Raw genomic sequence first — 18,519 nt, 5'->3', positions numbered from 1 at the left:
AAATGGTTTCTCCCCGGTGGGCAGTACCAGACGCTGGCAGCAAGGCCCAGAGTTGATTCTACCTTGAAATGTTGAAACTTCAAAGGCAGAATGAAATGTTCCATTAAAAGTCAGTTGAAAGAAGAATAAGTTTAGAGGGTAGAAGGGAAAAAAAAACAATCCCTAAAACAATGGTATCATTTTTTTTTAATTAAAATCCAAGCCTGTTCCATTTCATTTATCTTCCAGATTGATAAGGGAAATGTGCTCTAGGAATAATCACCACAAAGTCACCAAGCTAAGCTTCCTACCACCACCCACCATTGAGAAAAAGAGCATGTCTATGGCAACTATGTGAAAACAGTCAGGCTTAGAGTACACAGCTGTGGTTCTCCTCCTAGAAAGACTGCCTCACACTCCCAGATTCAACAGTGAGTCCAATGCATGCGTTTCATGGGACCTTTTTCTTTTTTCCCAGCATTGAATGACGAAGAAGAAAACATGTAGAATAAATAGCCATACACTCACCATCTACGTTCTACAGTCAATCTTTTACTATATTTCCTTTATCTTAAGCCTAACTTCTATCTCTTCCCTAAACATCTCATAATCCAGTTCATTTATTTATTTATGTATTCATTCATTCATTTATTTATTTGGCTGCATTTTAAAGTAAGTTTGGATGAGAACATTTGCTAGTTCAGGCGGCCAGTTGTTTTAATTGTACTTAATGTAATGAAAGCAAAATGAACAAATGGCCATGGTATCTGTAATGAGCGGTGTTCATATGTGTTTCCATAGTTTTATGTCTTGTTCTCATGAGGATTGTTTTTCTATGGAGAACTGAAAACAACAAAACAATTTTCTGTATCACATTCTTAAAATGCTATATATTTTAGTGTAGGAGGTATATCCAACAATTTCTATGGCATATTAGCAATTGGGTGGGATCTGAATTGGATGTTTGTTCCTTGGTCTGTCACCTCTGACATGATTTTCATGTTCTAGGTACTGCATAGCTCAATCCAGTAATATATGTGTAGAATTCTTATGATTAGATTTGATAATAACTGATGTGTGCTGAGTAGTAATACTAGCTAATATTTTTGTAGAACATATGCTTCATATTTGGTGTTAGAAATTTTTCATGGATTATCTCATTTAATCCACAAACAGCTCTATTGCCATTATAGCATCGAGATTTAAAGAGGTTAAATAAACCTACCCAAGGGTTTACAATAAGTACGTGTTCAGCAGAACAGGGATTCACACTTACGTTCATCGCTACAATGCAAGCTCTTAACTACCACACAACACATTATTACTTTATCATGAACTTCATGTCCTCTTTGCTTGCATAGCAAACTTTTGAAAATATCTGTAGGGTTCTTAAAGTGATGTTAATATACAGACAATGCATTAATTATATACAAATAGAAAATATAGATAAGCATAAAGAGATATGAACATTTTTTAATATCTTGGTCTACTTCCTTAGGCTCTTTTCTCACTTGAAAGCATTTTGAAAATAAAATCTACTCTGACAATATTATTTATTGAGACTATGTGATAATAGTAAAGTAGTTAATTAATCGTATTTTTGAACACATGATGGTTAATTTTATATGTCAACTTGACTGGGCTAAAAGATGCCAGAGAGCTGGAAAAAAATATGATTTCTGGATTTGTCTGTGAAGGTGTTTCAGAAAGAGAATAGCATTTGAATCCGTAGACTAAGTAAAGAATGTCACCCTCACAGTACAGATGGGCATCAGCCGATCTGTAATGACCTGAGTAAAATTAAAAGGCACAGAAAGGGCAAATTTGTTCTTTGCTTGAGTCCAGACATTCATTGTCTCCTGCCCTGAGATATCAGCGATCCTGGTTCTTGAGCCTTCTGACTAAGACTTGCCTCTGTTTCTCCAGCTTGCAGACAGCAGATGGTGGGACTTCTTGACATATTCTTCTACTGAATCTGTCTCTCTCTCTCCTATTGGTTCTGTTTTTCTGGGGAACCTTGACTAATACACACATGATGTAGCAGAGTCTAATCTAAGTGTTTTACACTCAAGAGTGTTGACATATTTAATCTTCATGGGAATCCTCTGAAGCAGGTGATAGTATTTCCCCATCGTACAGATGAGGGCCCCAAAGAAGGGAAATATTAGGTAACTTATCCAGCATCACCCAAAGAGTATTGTGTGGACCCAGGATCTTCTCAAACTCTAGAGCTGTTAATTCCAATATGATACAGGATTATAATAAAGTAATCTGGAGTACACAAACTTTGTATTTCTATAATTTAGTTAATTGTTCTTTATTTTTGGCTAGGTTGGCTGTTTCCAGTTCTCAGTATTACAAACATTTGTATACACACATCTCTGTTTTCTTGCCTGACGATTTTCTTTGGTAAATTTATAAGAAGTTGAGTTGGTTGAGTAAATGAAAATCTTTCTGGTTGTCCATATCTGATCCCATACTGACCTTCAGAGAAGCCAGTAGGATTTACCTTCCCACAAGCAAGGTTAAAGAGTGTCCATTTTCTGTTAAGCTTCTCTAACATTGGTTATCATAATTTATTTTTGTCAAATTTGCAAGTGACACATGAGCCTTAATTTGTATTATATTTTAATGTACATTTTCTTGGGAACTAATAAACTTTTGTCACAGTTTGATGGGTACTTTAGAGCTTGTGTTATTTGTACTCCATCACATCATCTGTGCTTTTTCTTGGTATTCATATTACTTGGTATTTATTCGTGAAATCTCATTATTTTAAGATTATTGCCGGTTGTGTATGGTGGTGATGGTGGAGGGGCAGGTTGTATATTCTTTGCCCTTTAACCTTTGAATGATACATTGTGAGAAGCTGATTACCTATAAGCGAAATGTAAACATCTAAGGATCATAAGCTGTGGGTCAGGTTCTAGCTTTGATGCTTTCTGTGTAACTTTGGAGAAGTCACAGCAACGCCTGCCCTGGGTTTCCTCACCAGGAGAAAGGAGTAGCTGATTTCTGCCATCCAGACAGTGCCTTTCAGCTGTGACTCCAGCACACAGAGATTTGAGGCTTTGTGTGGAAGAGTGACAGCCCTTCAGAGCTGGGCATTTCACACTCACCAAATGCTTCCCAAGCCACATCTCCCTCCTTTGTCTGATTCCTTCCCTGGATTATAGTTTCTAAGGGGAAGAAATCATGTCTTGATCACTCCTATCACATTTCCCACTCCCCGCTTTAAGCTCTTAACAGGTAGATCTGAATAAGAACCTGAACCCGTTTCCTTGAATAATACTCAGGTAGCTTCTCCTGCTTAAATAAATGCTCAAAAGAAAACACTTCAAGAAATTGTTTTAACAAATGGATTGATTTTCTCCCTCCCACTTTCTTCATTATTATTAAATTTTGATTTCTGCAATCTGCATCTTTTTTCTCTGGGGTGTTTTAATTAGATAGTAGAATTTAAAAATAGGGTCTCCCATATATTAAGAAAGTTACAGTGGTGTTTATGTGGGACAGATGGTAGACTTCTGATTTGAGAGGATTTTTTTTTTTATTCTGTCATCTGAACTTTGCTTTGGTAATGCTGCAAATTAGCAGCTATTCATTCTTTAATGAACAAGGGTTCATGTAAATTCCAGCTATGAATAGGCAATCAGGATTTCTTTGGGTATAATGGGTTATTTACCAGGCTTCCATTTCAATTTTGAACACTTTGCTTCTTTAAACAGCATCCTATATAATTTTGCAGCCATCTAATTACTTATGTATATATTTACTATATAGATACTGCCTTTGTACCTATATATGCTCCAAATTGTTTCATTAAAATAATCGCAAAATCTCACTCTACCTGAAGTGGATATACAATGATGAGTTCAATGAAGATCAGTTCTGCAAAGCCTTGATGGAATTGCAGGAGATCCTGGGAGCAGATATTTGGAATGGTTTTTAAAGGAAGCCTGGTGCCATGGCTGCAATGAAAAATGGTGGAGCTCAGACACTTGCCCTTTTAGACGTTTCATTTTTTTTCCATTTTCCAAAAGCTTTACTTCGAGAACCATCTTCAGCTGCGGAAAAGATGATCTATTGTATCTCTGGGTTTTTTCTTGTCCATTTTCTGATATGTTTTAGACCCCCAGATTCTGAGGCTTATGAAGACCCAACACTACTGGTCTAGGTTTTGATTCAGAGTCTGCATGGTAGACAGGAGGCCTGAACAATTTAGGATTAAGAACGAGTGTAATGATTTTCTCGCCTCTACCCTTCTCTCTCTCCATCTGACCTTATTTCCTCTGAAGTCAGCAAGGAGGAAACATGACAAAGTCTGCATATGTTCCCCCAGTGATTATGCCCACTGGTACCTCGGGGATGACCCACTGGTTACCCTCTCACTACACTTGCCTAGTAAGCACTCAGCAAGTCACATCACCTGTCTGGATGTTACCTGTCTCCTCTTGAGAATAAATGGGGTTTCAGAAAAGCTTATTTGTCTTTTAGGGACATTAAAGATCTAACCTTTAATGACATCTCTCCTCAGTCTAACCTGAAATAATCTACTTCCAGCACAATCACTCCATTTATGCATTTTCAACGTGTTTATAAATATTATATACAGTTTGATAGATACGATTTGGAAATCATTCTCAAAGCTGAAATTTGCATCTTGTGTCATAACTGTGACTCAGCATATTCACCTGTGAAACTGCACAGAGTCCATGAGAGCCCAGATGAGTGCCAGCTCCTCCTGTGACGTCCCCAGCTGCCGACGGTACTCTCAGGACACCAGAAAATGCACAGTGAAAGCTCTCATACAAAAGCCATGGTCCTGAAATTCTCCCAAGGCAAAGGTCACTGACTTTGCACCCTCTGGCCTCATAATGTAATCTCCAGGGTGACACAAAGCATCCAAAAGCCTTCTATTTTTAACAGGATTGATAGCATGGCAGCAACCTTAGCTCCTTTACATAAATCTATATATTTGCTGTAAAATATGACAAAATGACAGGCCGGCTTAACCAGTGCTTATGTCAATCCACTCTCCGCTCCCTCCACTCAAGGCTCTCTTTGTATCTGCAAAATTATCAGAGATTTCCGTGGCCACTGAGAAGAAGGGGCTCAATGCCCTCCTTCCTCCCTGACGGCAGCCCCATCACAACCCTGCTGCTGCCCCTCCTCACAGGGCACGGCGGGGTCAAAACAGGAAGGTCTAACGTTGGCTCATTTCGCACATTCCAGGTGAGTGGAGAAGGCTTCCTTTTTTTACATCACCCTGATTTTGTTCTCCTATTGGTGTTTTGAGGCATGGGCACCCAGATGACTCAGCCATCGCTGTATCTGTCAAGGAACATCCAGGGCATCTCTGAGTGCTGCACAATGACCCAGCCTCCTCCACCTACCCACCTTCCCCTCCCAGCAGTGCTCGCAGAAGGGCCCTGGTCTTTAGCTGTACTGGAAAAGCAACAGGCTGCTCAACCCTCTGGGGCAGAGGCTGTGTAACCTGCATCCCACTGCTGCTTGTGTTCCTGAAGTGCAAATCTAAACACATCGTCTTCTTACTGGAAAGGTAAGAGCCTTCCTACCAGACCCTGGAAAGACCCCTGGACTCTGAGGCTCATTACTCAAAGCCTTAGGAGAGATCCAGGTCTGTGCCACCAGGCCGCACTGCCCTCCCTGCTGGCATCCAGGCCCTGGCAGCGCTCCCCTGCTACCCCTTGCACGATGGATGGCGTGTCTCCTCTGCTCTGCATCACCCTTCCCTGGGCTAATGTTTTCTTCTTTCTGGAAGCATCGAAACCTTACTTTTCCCCCAAGTGCTGTCTAGGTCTCCAGACTTCCCTCCTCCTCTGTGCTCAGTCGGTGCCCAGCTAGCCTCTGCAGTGGCCTGCAGATGGGAATTAGCTGACACTGACCAGATGACCCCACTGGACTGATAGCAGCCTTGTGGTGAGCCCTGAGCTTTTGGTGCATTTCTTACAAGTCACGGGTATGCATCAGTGCTAGTTTTCCATGATCCATTTGCGGGGTGGGGCTAGAAGCTTTTTAAGGGGCCCCTGGCACCTCCAGTCCTTGCAGCAACACAGATCCTCCAGCCTGTGCCCACCAGTGCATTGAAGCCACCCACAGCTGGGCCTGATGCCCGATCCAGGCTCAGTTCCTCAGCCTCTCTGATGTCATGTCTCACCACTCAGGGCCCCTGCTGACCTGACAGCCCAGCCAGGGAGAAAGGAAGGGCGGGGGCGGTGACCTGAGGCCGACTCCCCATAGAAGCCAGCCAGGGGGCCTAGAGGTCTCTGAGGCTCCAGGGGGCCCTCCCCACTAGCTTGGATTAGTCAACTAGGTAAATATTACTGCTAGGCCTGTCTGGGAAGAAATAACACACAACATGTTCTGCAAATGGAAAAGCTGGTCCCGCCAGTGACGAGGATCCAGGTGGGTCCCTGCCCTGCACTCCATCAGGGTAGGTCATTAAGATGCTAAAGGCACTGCAGCCAATCAGCTCCCATGGCGACAGCTCTGCAGCCTTCATGAATAATCCATGTAGCACCTGGAGGCATGAAATTTTCATAGGCAGCCTCAGTCTGGAGCTGTGAGTGGTGGGGAAGCGAGAGTCCCAGGCACGCCTGGTCTGGGAGGGGCCCATGACAATGAGGAGGAGGCCCTCACACAGCCCCTGGGCAGCACAGGCCACATCCCGGAGGCCAACATGGACTTCTGACACTCGGCAGAGGGCCAGGAGCTACTATGACTGGAGCACTTCAGTCTCTGTGTTATAAGTAAGAAGCAAAAAATGGAATTCATTTTCTAAGAACAGATCTGAGTCTGGTTCTCTAACAGGGAGAGAGGCCCCTCCCCTGCTGCCCCTAAGCACCGGTGGCCCCTCACTCACAGCCACCAGGATTCTGAACCTGCTCCTCTTAGGTGTTAGAAGAGCTTGGGCAGCAACACCAAAACCCACTCCCTGACTGAGCTGCTTCTTTGCCCTTTCCTTGTTTAACTTCTCTGAACCTCTCTTTTGCCTTTTATAAAGTAGATAGCAGCTACCTACCCACTAAGATGTGAGAATTAAATGGAATCTAATAAAATGACTGAAATGGCACATTTTTTAAACATTAGATCTCCTTTATCTCCCCCATTTGTGACTCACAAAGTCGGCCCTGCTCACCAATGAAGCTCACCTCTGTCCTCCAAGAGGAAATTCTTTTCTTAATCAGAATTTTACTCCAGACCCAGACTGTTTATTGAGCAATCAGGTGTGAAAGGCTTTTAGGTGATTTAAAAGTAGGAGGTGGTTGTTTCCAAGAGAGTTAACATACAAGCCTCTCATAAGTTGGAGTCTATTTATCACATTAATGAGTATTGTTATTTAAGTGCTTTGAGCTTTTATCTTCAGGTGTTGATTTAAATCACTGCTAGTCTCTCTAATTTACTCCATTATTCCAATAATCCTCCTTTGCTTTAAAGATTCGTTTGTTTTCTTCTTTGTTCCATTTGACTTGTATTTTGATATTTCGTGACTCATATCCTTTGTTTACCTACTTCAGATTTTATAAACACAAGTCATTCAGTAGACAGGAGGCGTCAACTCATTTCCAAAGGAACTTTGGTTCTTCCTAGGAGATCTCCCTTGACCCTTTTCTCTTTTAATGACTAGGGTGCTATTTCAGAAATATTAAACTGAGGCACAAAATTATTTACAACATGTTAGTTTCATAAGAAATACTACCGTTTAAAATACCAAGTTCAGGAATTGTACCAAGTACAATTATTAACAGGAAAACTGCCTGCATGTGGGTAGGGGCCTGGGGTAGCAGTGGGCACCCAAATGGAGGCATTCTGCCTTGAAGAAACCCAAGGCTGCATTCTTGGTTCATTGCTACCTACAGCGCTTTCCCTCTTTCTTCAGGAACTCCTTCCCAGATTTAGGAAGATAACGATTGTCTTGTAAGAGCTCACTAGGCTGCTTCTCCCACCCCTGCAGGTAGGACTGTCCTTGGCTTTGCACCTTGCTAGGTCAGCCTCCTGGATAGCCCCCCAACTTCAGCAGGCCTAACTGCTTCAGGGCCCTCAGTGAGCAGTTTATTCAAGGCAGGGTTTCCTGCCCTGTCCTTCCCCAACCTCCCCTGAGGTCAGCACATGTGGCCAGGAGCTGATCTGGATTCAGGCAGGATGCTAACCTCTGTTCTCTAGGGTCCACTGTGGCTGTCAGGGTCTTGACAATCTGAGGTGACACAGTTGGGTCTCTAGAGCATGGGGAAATCTGCTGATGGCGGTGATGCTCTGTGCTGTATCCTTTCAGGAGCTACAGGGCCAGGTGGACCAACATTGACAGGGGACCTTAGATCAGGCCTGTGTCCCCATGGACTTTTATGGGAGATGGGGCTGTGGGTAGTCATAGTCACATTCTTAATTATGAAGAATCTATGGGCTTAATTCAAGGAAAAGCAAACTACCCACAGAGTTTCTGCAGTCCAGGAAGAAAGATAATGTGTTTTTTTTTAGGTAAAAAAAATAAGTTTTTTTTTTTTTAATTGAAAACATATTTGGTATCCAAATGAGTTGAAAACTTACATGCAAAAACCTGGACGTGAAGGTTTATAGCAGCTTCATTTATAATGCTCAAAACTTGGAAGCAACCAAGATGCCCTTTAATAGATTAACAAATAAATAAACAATGGTCCATCCAGGCAATGGAATATTATTCAGCAATAAAAAATAAGTGAGCTATTAAGTCGAAAAAAGATGTAGATAAACGTAGAAGTGTATTGTCAAGGGAGAGAAGCCAGTCTGAAAAAGGCTGGCTGACATTCTGGAAAAGGCAAAACTACGGAGACAGTAAAAACGTCAGTGGTTTCCAGGAGTTTAGACATGGGGGAGGAGAAGAGAGGAATGAAGAAAGGGAACACAGGAGATTTTTAGAGAAATGAAACACTTTTATATGATACTGTAATGGTGGATACATGACATTATGTATTTGGCAAAACCTATAAATTGCACAACACAAAGAATGAACCCTAATGTAAACTATGAACTTTAGTTAATAATAATTGGTTTATCAGTTGTAAAAAATGTATCATACCAATGGAAGATGATAGTTGGGGAAACTATGTAAGTGTGGTTGGTGGGGGAGTGAAGAGAGAGTATATGGGAACTCCCTGCCTAATTTTTCTATAAAACTAAAGCTACTCTAAGAAATAAGGTCTATTAATTTAAATTAAAAATACATATTTGGACACCTTGAGTCAACCTCAGTGCAAACCAGAGAACAAATTATTAGAAACACATAAAACATCCACAAGGAGTTAGAAATCTTCAACTCTTTACTTGGTTTTAGCATAGACAACTTTCAAATGGACAAAACCAAGATAAATCTCAACATTTTGAACAAGCTGAGTTGATGACTGACTTTACAAGACAGTTTCAGTCTTTATAAGATGCATCAGAACACATTGAATTTCAAGTAGCTGCCATAGAAATATTCCTCAAAATCCATCAGACCAACGAAGGACAATGTCAGCCAGCACTAAAAGAAGCTTTAGAGGATGATTTCTGTGCTCTGGAAAGTCTGAACCTGGTTTCACAAGAAGCTGAAGGGTTGGAAAGAGGAGTGAATGTTGTTACCATACTGAAAAATAATGAATCTAAAGAGAGACTGAGTCCTTGGATGGATACCTGCAAAAGAAAGTGCGAGTTTGGGCTGCTGTTCTTGGAAAAGACAACATGCATAGTGGGAACTTGGAAGTAGCTATAATCAATGGTCCTGAAAATGGAGACATCCTAGAAGATGAATCAAAGTAATTTCAAATAAACTGATTGATGCAGCTAAATTAAAAATCTATTTTAAAACTTTTGAAGAAGAAAGAAACCAAATGTATACTAAGCTAACTGAAGAAGATGAAATAACCAATGCACTTAAAGATCCCATGAAAAGTCTCCAAATTGAGAAAGCTTCATTGTAGTTAAAAAACCCAGAAAAGTAGAGGCAACCACTCCACTGGAAACTTCAAATCTTCACAGAAGTGCATCAAGAAGAAAAAATGAATTTTCACCAAATATCCAATTTAGGAAGAATTTATGCTGTAAAGATAAAGGAGTTTTCCAGAGCAGATAGAATAGCAGTGTATGCAAAGATCTGGATATCCACAAAATATATGCCAAAATTCACTCAGAAATACTTGAAAACATCAGTGGCTATTGTCAAAGGCAGCTTACGTCCCAGGAAAGAAAAATTTATGATAATAGGTTGGGAGTTCTACTGACTGAGAGACATCTGGTATCTTATGGTAGCTAAAGAAATGCATCAAACAAGGTAATATTGAAGGAGAATTAAAAAGTTTTAAGTAGTATCCATATACTTGATATTATAAATCAGGTGTTTGGCAGAAACCTGAGAGACCACCCAGGAATCCTCAGGTTGACCAGATTCCAGAGAAGGAGAAGCCTCACTCTCTGTGATAGGTCCAGACCCAGTGTCCTGCTCCCAGGGTGGACCTGCTCCCAGTGTGGACGAGACACCACCCCCCAACAACTTCCATCAGGTCAACCCCATCCTGATGCATCAACTCCTCCACAAGGTCAAAAGAGAGCTTGTTCTGGTGCTCCTGGTGATGGATGGGGGTTGTGTCCTTCTTTCAGTTAAGACTGCCCACCTGAACAGGGTGCTGTTGCCCCAGGCTCTGGTCCCCCACCTTATCCCCTAGTCAGATGTTCCAGAGAGCTCCAGGGAGCAGCCCCTGACAGAATAACCCCAGCCCAGTGCTGCCAGCCCTGCCCCAGCATGAATGGCCCCCAGTGACCATTCGACAGCATCTGATTCCTGCCCTGTTCAGAGAGGCTAAAGAGTCGGGCACTCACTCCTTCCTCACCCTGTTCATCCGTCTGTCAGTATCCAGTGGGGTGGCAATGCTTCCAGCTTGAGTCCTTTGGAAAAAGATGGAAAATGGTCTTCACCTGAGAAGCTATTAAATGTCCATTAAAGCTCTAGCTGTACTAAATGAAAAATAAAAAAATCCACGCCCCCTATTCCAGAAAGCAGAGCGAGGGCTAACGCCTCTGGGTATGCCTCTACTGAGGAACTGCCTTGTCTCAGCACACCTTCCCTTGGTCAGATGAAATGTCTCCAAACCCTGAAAATAGGTGAGTCACCTTCAATTTGATCCCATGTTCCAAAGAACCTACTTTTGAAGATTGAAATCCAAGGTGAAGCACTTTTTTCCTCTATTAAATAAATTTGATTTTTTTCTTTCAGTTTTATTGCTATTAAGTGATTATACAATGGCACAAATGGAAACTTGACAGGATTATAGTTATTAGTGTTTTTTAACTACAGATTATTTAAATGTGACTCATAAGTTCTTTTTTTCATTTATTTAGTCTATTTTCAGGTAGCATAATTATAGTATTTGTATTGTTGTTAACAGTCCACAGGATAATCTGGAAACACAGCAAATTTTTATTTTACTTTTCTTATAAAATAATTTTGATTTTTTTTCTGTTTAATTTTATCGCTATTATTTAAACGATTATACAATACCTCAAACAGACTTGATAAGATTGTAATTTGAGCTGTGTTTTTATAAATGCTCATTTTGTAAATGTATTAGTAAAATGAAGTTTCATCTCATTTTATCTCCAGAGACTGTACATGTACCATTGTTGTAATTGCTATTTAACAATATCTCTATTGATCTAGAAAATAGCAATATTTTCCTTCTCTTAAAGTAGTTTAAAATTTTCTCTCATTTGGTTTCACTGTAGACAAGCAATTACATAATTACTCAGATGAAAACTCGATAGAATTATAATTCTTATGATAGTGTTTTATATTTTTTCTTGTTTAGCATGAAGTTTGTGAGTAAATTATTTTCTTTTTCCAATCTCATGCTAGCGTGGAGATAGCATTTCAGTTGTTGCTGTTTACAATCCTCCGAACATTGGCAGTAGTAAAAATATGACATGAGTGTTTCACAATTATAGAGATTTGAAACTTAAAGATTATTTCTTCATACCAAGGTCTACATCTTCTCTGGTTATAAGGATAGTACACTTAACTTCATAAATTTATGTTTTAAAAAATAATTTGGGAAACACTTTGTATGTCTAAATATCTTTTACTTCAATATTCATCATGTACTTTAGCTTTTACAGATTTTGGGAAGCTGCCTGCTTTGCCTATGTAATCCACCTCTGGGAAAGAATTAGCCACTTGCAGTGGGAGTTTTCCCGGAGAGGTAACCTAGTGTCCCAAACTTGTTTTCCTACAGCACTTTTCTCTGTCCCTATAACATTGATCCACATCTCCCAGGACCAGCGTTTCACTGAGCACACTTAAGGAAAAGAGTTGTAGGTATGATGGAGTCATTGGGGTGTTTAACAGGGAATCTGAACTTGATTTAACTTTGAAGCCACAAATGGCCCCACTCTCCTTGAGCTAATCTCCATGGGGTTTTCTGCTGAGGGGGAACATTAACCTTCACTGAAAAAGTCTGTAATTGGACCCTGAACTCACTCAGGTGAGTTAATTGACTCACTTCAGTGAGGCCACCACCCTTCAGTAAGGCCAGCTCAAGTATTTTAAAACTTTCCTCTTTTAAGCTTTGTATTAGATATACCCCTACCACTAGAAGGTTAGAATATTCTGAATATAAGTACATATTTACCTTTACCAATGAGTTTGATATTTTTGTGTTTTCATGTTACTAATTAGCATCCTTTTGTTTTAGTTTGAAAAACTGCTGTTAACATTTCTTGTAAGGCCTGTCCAGTGGTGATGAACTTAAGCTTTTGTCTATCTGGAAAACACTATCTCTCCTTTAATTCTGGAGGACAACTTTGCTGGGTACAGTATTCTTGTTTGGCGGGTTTTTATTTTCCCTTTCTTTCAACACTTTTAATAAATCATTCTACTCCCTTCTGGCCTGCAAAGTTTTTGCTGAAAAATCCACTGAGTCTTATTTTTTTTGTTGTTGTTGTTTGGTTGGTTTGTTTTTGTTTTTAACATAAGTTTATTCTCCCTTGTTTCTTTTAAGCTTCTCTCCTTGTCTTTAACTTTAATGACAATTTAATCATAATCACCTCAGTGTAGGTCTCTTTAGATTTATCTTTTTTGGTACTTTTTAGGCTTCCTGGATCTTGATGTCCGTCTCTTTCCCCATGTTAGAAAAGTTTTCATCCATTATTTCTCTGAATTAACGTTCTGCCCCTTTCATACTATTATAAAATTCCACTTTCTGATTGGTTGTTGCTGGTGTATAGAAACACAGTTGATATATTTTTTTTTTAATATTAACCTTGTATAATATGAGCTTTCAAAATTTGATCATTAGTTCTATAGATTTTTGCAGATTCCATAGCTTTTTCTATCTAAACAATCACATTGTCTGTGAGTAAATAGAGTTTACCCTCCTTCTATCTAACTTTATATTATTGATATATTTTTCTTACCTTTTGAAGCTGACCAGGACCTCTTGTATAATGGTGTGTGGAATGTATGGAAGAGAAAATACTTGCATTGTTCCAGGCGTAAGGGAATCGTTTCAATAATTACATAAAGTATGATGTTAGCTATAGGTTTTTTGCAAAACTCCTTTATCACACTGAGGAATTTCCTCTCTATTCTTTGTTTTCTAAGACTTCTTTTTTAATAATGAATGAATGTTGAATTACATATTTTTATCTAACTGTTGAGATAATCATATTTTTTTCCTTTATGGAGAATTGCATTGATTTACAAATATGAAACCAACATTGATTCCTATAATAAATAATTTTGTCTAAGATGTGTTATCTTTTTACTCTATTACTGGATTTTATTTGCTCTTTTTAAAGGATTTGTTTGTGTATTTTCATAAAAATCATTGAGCTCTAGTTTTCCTTTAAATCTTTTGACAGATTTTGGTTCTGAGTTATAATGTTTTCTTAAAACACATAAAAGGTGCTGCATCTTTTGTATCAGAATTTATTCTTATTTCTTCCTTAACTGTTTGAAAGAATTTACTATAGAAACCATCTAGGTATTGAGTTTTTGAGTGCCTTGAATTGTTCTAATTTTGAGTTATATTTCTGTAATGGATAAAAGAGTATTCATATTTTTAGTTACTTCTTTTGTAAGTTTTAATAAATCATGTTTTTAAGAAATTTGTTTTCCTACCTTTTTAGATTAATGTTATATAATTGTTTATAACATTCCCTTGTTATCCTTTAAACCCTGTAGAATCTTTAGTGCTATCTTCTACTTATTTTTCTGAGGTTAATTTATGTTTTCTCTTTCTTTTAAATCTTGATTGAACTCTACTATTTTATTAATCTTTTCATGAAACAAACTCATGACTCTCTGCAGCCTAGTCATTTGCCTCCTTTACACCAAGAAACCCATAAAGACTTCTGTCCCACCCTAAAAGTGTCTCTTCCACTCCAATTTCCTTCTCATCACATTCCAGCCCCAGACTCTGCCTTGTAAGTTCATTAAAGACATTCTGTTCTGCTTGGGCTCCTCCTCCTTATGCCATGATCAGATGCGTACTTCCAGGCAAAAGGCCAGTGTACATTTAGGGCTCACCTTAAAGATCACATCCCTGTGCTGCTTGTTACCGAAAATCTGAAAACAGTTGCCTCATATATATTTTTCCCAGTTTTATAGTTGTTCACCGTGGGTGTAAGAGTTACTTCATGGTGGCTGGAGATAGAAGTGCCTTTTTCATAACTGTGGGTAGTTTGTTTGCAGTTATGGCTGTCTTTTATTATTTGTAGACATTCCATACATAAATATTTTATATTCTCTATGTTATGATTTCAACACCTGTAATCTCTGTGATCTAAAACTACTATGTGCTTATTATCAATTATTGTTTCTAGTTCCTTTGTGTGTTTGGGGATCTCTAATTATAACTTAATATTGATGGAGTGGAATCTCCAGAAATCCAAAGAGCTTAAGTTGAAAATATCTTCTTCCAAAAATAAATGTTTGTACCAGAATGTACTGCTCACCTGGTTCACTTTAACCTACTTCTAGGGTCCCAAACTCAATGTAAGAATCACAAATTCGGCATGTCTATCTACTGGCTCAATATTCTGGTAAAAACCTAAGTTCTGATACTGGTATTTGTCTTCAGCATACCTTGTTCCCCATTTTGCTCCATGCTTCTCCTTAAAGAGGGTCTAAATTTACCCTAGGTTCATTTTTTTCCCAGGGGGATGGGAAACCATTGGAATTATTCCTTTTTTCCTTCAAGCCCAATAATCTATTTAAAAGCATGTTTGATAAAAGGTTCAGTTGTTTTATAGTTGGAGGACACATCATAGCTCATCCACCATAACACGGCCAGAGACAAAAAAAAAAAGTCTTTACAGGCTAGTCCTCAGCCAATGCAAGAACAATTATCATGAGACACAAACTTTGGGTAACTTGCTCATATTCATATTGCTAGAAAGTACTGTGGTTTGATTAAGATAATCTGATTCCTGATCCTATGATTTAATGACTACATTGGGAGGCTCTGTGTAGACATCATGTTCTGTTAATATCTATTGAGTTAACAAACAAAATGATGGATGAATGGATGCATGTTTGCATATATACATATATGTCATCATTGAAATAACCATGAGTGCACATAGAAAGAGATCAGTTCTTTTTAATAAACTCCTCCACAAGTCACAGGATTAGCAAAGTTGGCAAAATACCATTTTCCATTTCACCTGGAAGCATGCTTAATTTTGTGACTACTGGATACAGTTCTAGATCAGGAAAGTTATAACAAAATAAGTATGCCCTTGACACTGAACAGACCGTGAAGTCAAGCTGTGGTGCTGATGCAGGGGTATGCCGTCATTGCATAGTTTATGTTATGAACACATGCCCAATTACTCTTCCATTATATTTTCTACTCAATTTACTTTCCTTACATTCTCGCCATCCCCTTTTATAAGTGCCCCTCTGTGTCTCCTCATTACCTTTGCATACATGAAACACTCCCTTCTTTGGTATGTGGTTTCCATTTTGTGGTATCTTCCGACTCTGGTGAGAGTCAAGGCAAAGATAGCAGGGTGACAAGTGTATAAAATCACCGCCGAGAGTTTAATAGTTTAAGGTGTCCTGTCAGCAAATGTGTCAGAAGTAAAAGGAAAGAGTGTCCATGGAAAGTGTAGTATGACAGCCTCCGTGGCACTCAGTAGGGCACACGGGAAAGAGGCAACAGGGAGGGGTGGTGGCCTAGAGCAGGGGGGACCTGGATACTTGCCCCCTCTCAGGTGTCAACCACATATGTGTAATTGGGTAAGCAGCTTCTCTCTCTTTAGGAACTCGGTTTAAAAATTAGAAGAGTAGGAGCCCTATGGTTCTATAAACATTAATCATTTCTTCTCCTCACAGAAATCATTTTTGAAATAATTTTTTTTTCTACAAAACAAATACCATTATTAAGTAAATTATTCTGTGCTATTTTTTTGTCTTTTCAAGTGTTAGTGTTGCTACAGTAAATTAATATAATTATGTCAAAACTGCTTAAATTCTCATGTCATTTTTGCATCAGTGCTAAGAGCTCAATAACCCAAATAGGAACTGTGTAAATTCCAGCTTTAAATACTCTTTTTTTTTTTTGCGGTATGCGGGCCTCTCACTGCTGTGGCCTCCCCCGTTGCGGAGCACAGGCTCCGGACGCGCAGGCTCAGCGGCCATGGCCCACGGGCCCAACTGCTCTGCGGCATGTGGGATCCTCCCAGACCAGGGCACGAACCCATGTCCCCAGAATTGGCAGGTGGACTCTCAACCACTGCGCCACCAGGGAAGCCCTAAATACTCCATTTTTATGACTAAGTATAACCCAGCATCCTCAGCAGCTGTTGCATCTCTATCCATTGTACAGTTTTCAAAGTGCTTTCATGAGCATTCACTAAAGTTTTTGTGTTTTTCTTTGTTTTTTTTAATAATCCCTTTCTAATTTAAGTGAAGTCCATATTATTGCCATGGTTCAAGTCTTTTTAATAAAGTGCCTTACTGAAAGTATCATTCTTAGCTAAGTGACAAACCTAAAACTAGAAACCAGATGTCTCATTGAGAATTAGGAAGAAACAATGTTTCTAAATCCTACTTATTGAATCTCTACTAAGTACCAGGCTCTGTACTAAGGGTTTTCAGGCTTTATTCAATTTATTACTAAAAATAGCAAGGTAAGTGATATTATTGCAATATTATAGGTGAAGAAATTGAAGTTTAGAAAGGTTAACTAGCTGGTCCAATGGCAGAGCAAGAATTTGAAGCCAAATGGTTTTGACTATAAAACCCATTCTCCTTCCATTTTGTCAAGCTGTCTCTAATCCAACAGTACTTCCATTGATTAAATACCTTCTCTTGTGTCAGGTTTTATCTTCTTCTTTGCCAGGCACTTTAACGTGCAAATAGGAATCTCATTTAACCCCAGGGAAATACTGTGCAAATTGCTTTTTTATAATAATTTACAGATAGGAAAACTGCAGCTCCATGAGGAAGGGACAGTTTCCCAAAAATCACATGACTGTTATGTAGCAAAATTCAGATACTACAACTGAGTAGTGAACCTATAAGGCTGCATCACACATTTTCTAGTTTTGTCTATTCATTAATGTGATCCGCTTATTCTATTGTCAGAGTCCTTAGCATGAGGATAATTTCATACAGCATAGTGGTGAATTCATCATAGATGTTCAGTAAGATGTTCAGTCTAATGATTGAAAATACATGGGACCGAGAAATCCCTTTCCAAAAATATTCAAGAAAAGGATAGTGTACAAGATATCTCCTGCCTTACAGACACTTGCTGTGCAACCCCAGGAGGCTGACCACATGGCCACCATAAATCAGCCCTCTTGCAGCCCCTGGCTTTGCTTTGTTCAGCCCAGGTCCAACCTGCTCTTTCCTTTTGCAACTGCCATGAGCATGAATTTTGAGTTAGACACACCTCATTCTCTTGCCTAAGATCAATGTTTATGGGCCAACCATGTGCTAGGCAGCATGCTGGTTCCATTGCTGTGAAATCAGTAAATCATAGTCCCTGCTCTCCATAAGTGTGAGATCAAGCCCAGCACTGTCCAATGGAACTGGAAAGCAAACCATACATACAATTTTAAATGTACATACTAGTACCTACAATAAAAATTAAAAAGCATGTCCAATAATCTTAACAGTGCATTTTATGAAACCCAACAGATCCCAAATATCCCTTCAATGTGATATCAATATGAAAGTTATCAGAGATATTTTGGCTCATTTTTTCATACAAAGTCTTTACAATGCGATGTGTATTTTACACTTACAGCACATCTCCATTTGAATCATCCACACTGAAGTGCTCCATGTGGTTTATGGCCACCATATGGGAGAGCCCAGGTGTAGTAGGAGAGGAAAAATGTACAAGCAAATAAGTATAATAATGTCACCTTGTGCTGAGATAATGTGTGTCTCTGTGCTGTGCACCAGCTCTTATTCAGCGGGCAAAGAAGAGTACAGTATCAGCATAAAGGGGAACTTCCTTTGACCGTATACAATTAATATTTGTAGTGAGGCAGGGG

This window comes from Globicephala melas, chromosome 12 (assembly GCF_963455315.2).
Source record: "Globicephala melas chromosome 12, mGloMel1.2, whole genome shotgun sequence".
Classification (NCBI taxonomy): Eukaryota; Metazoa; Chordata; class Mammalia; order Artiodactyla; family Delphinidae; genus Globicephala; species Globicephala melas.
This window is presented reverse-complemented; position numbering follows the sequence as displayed.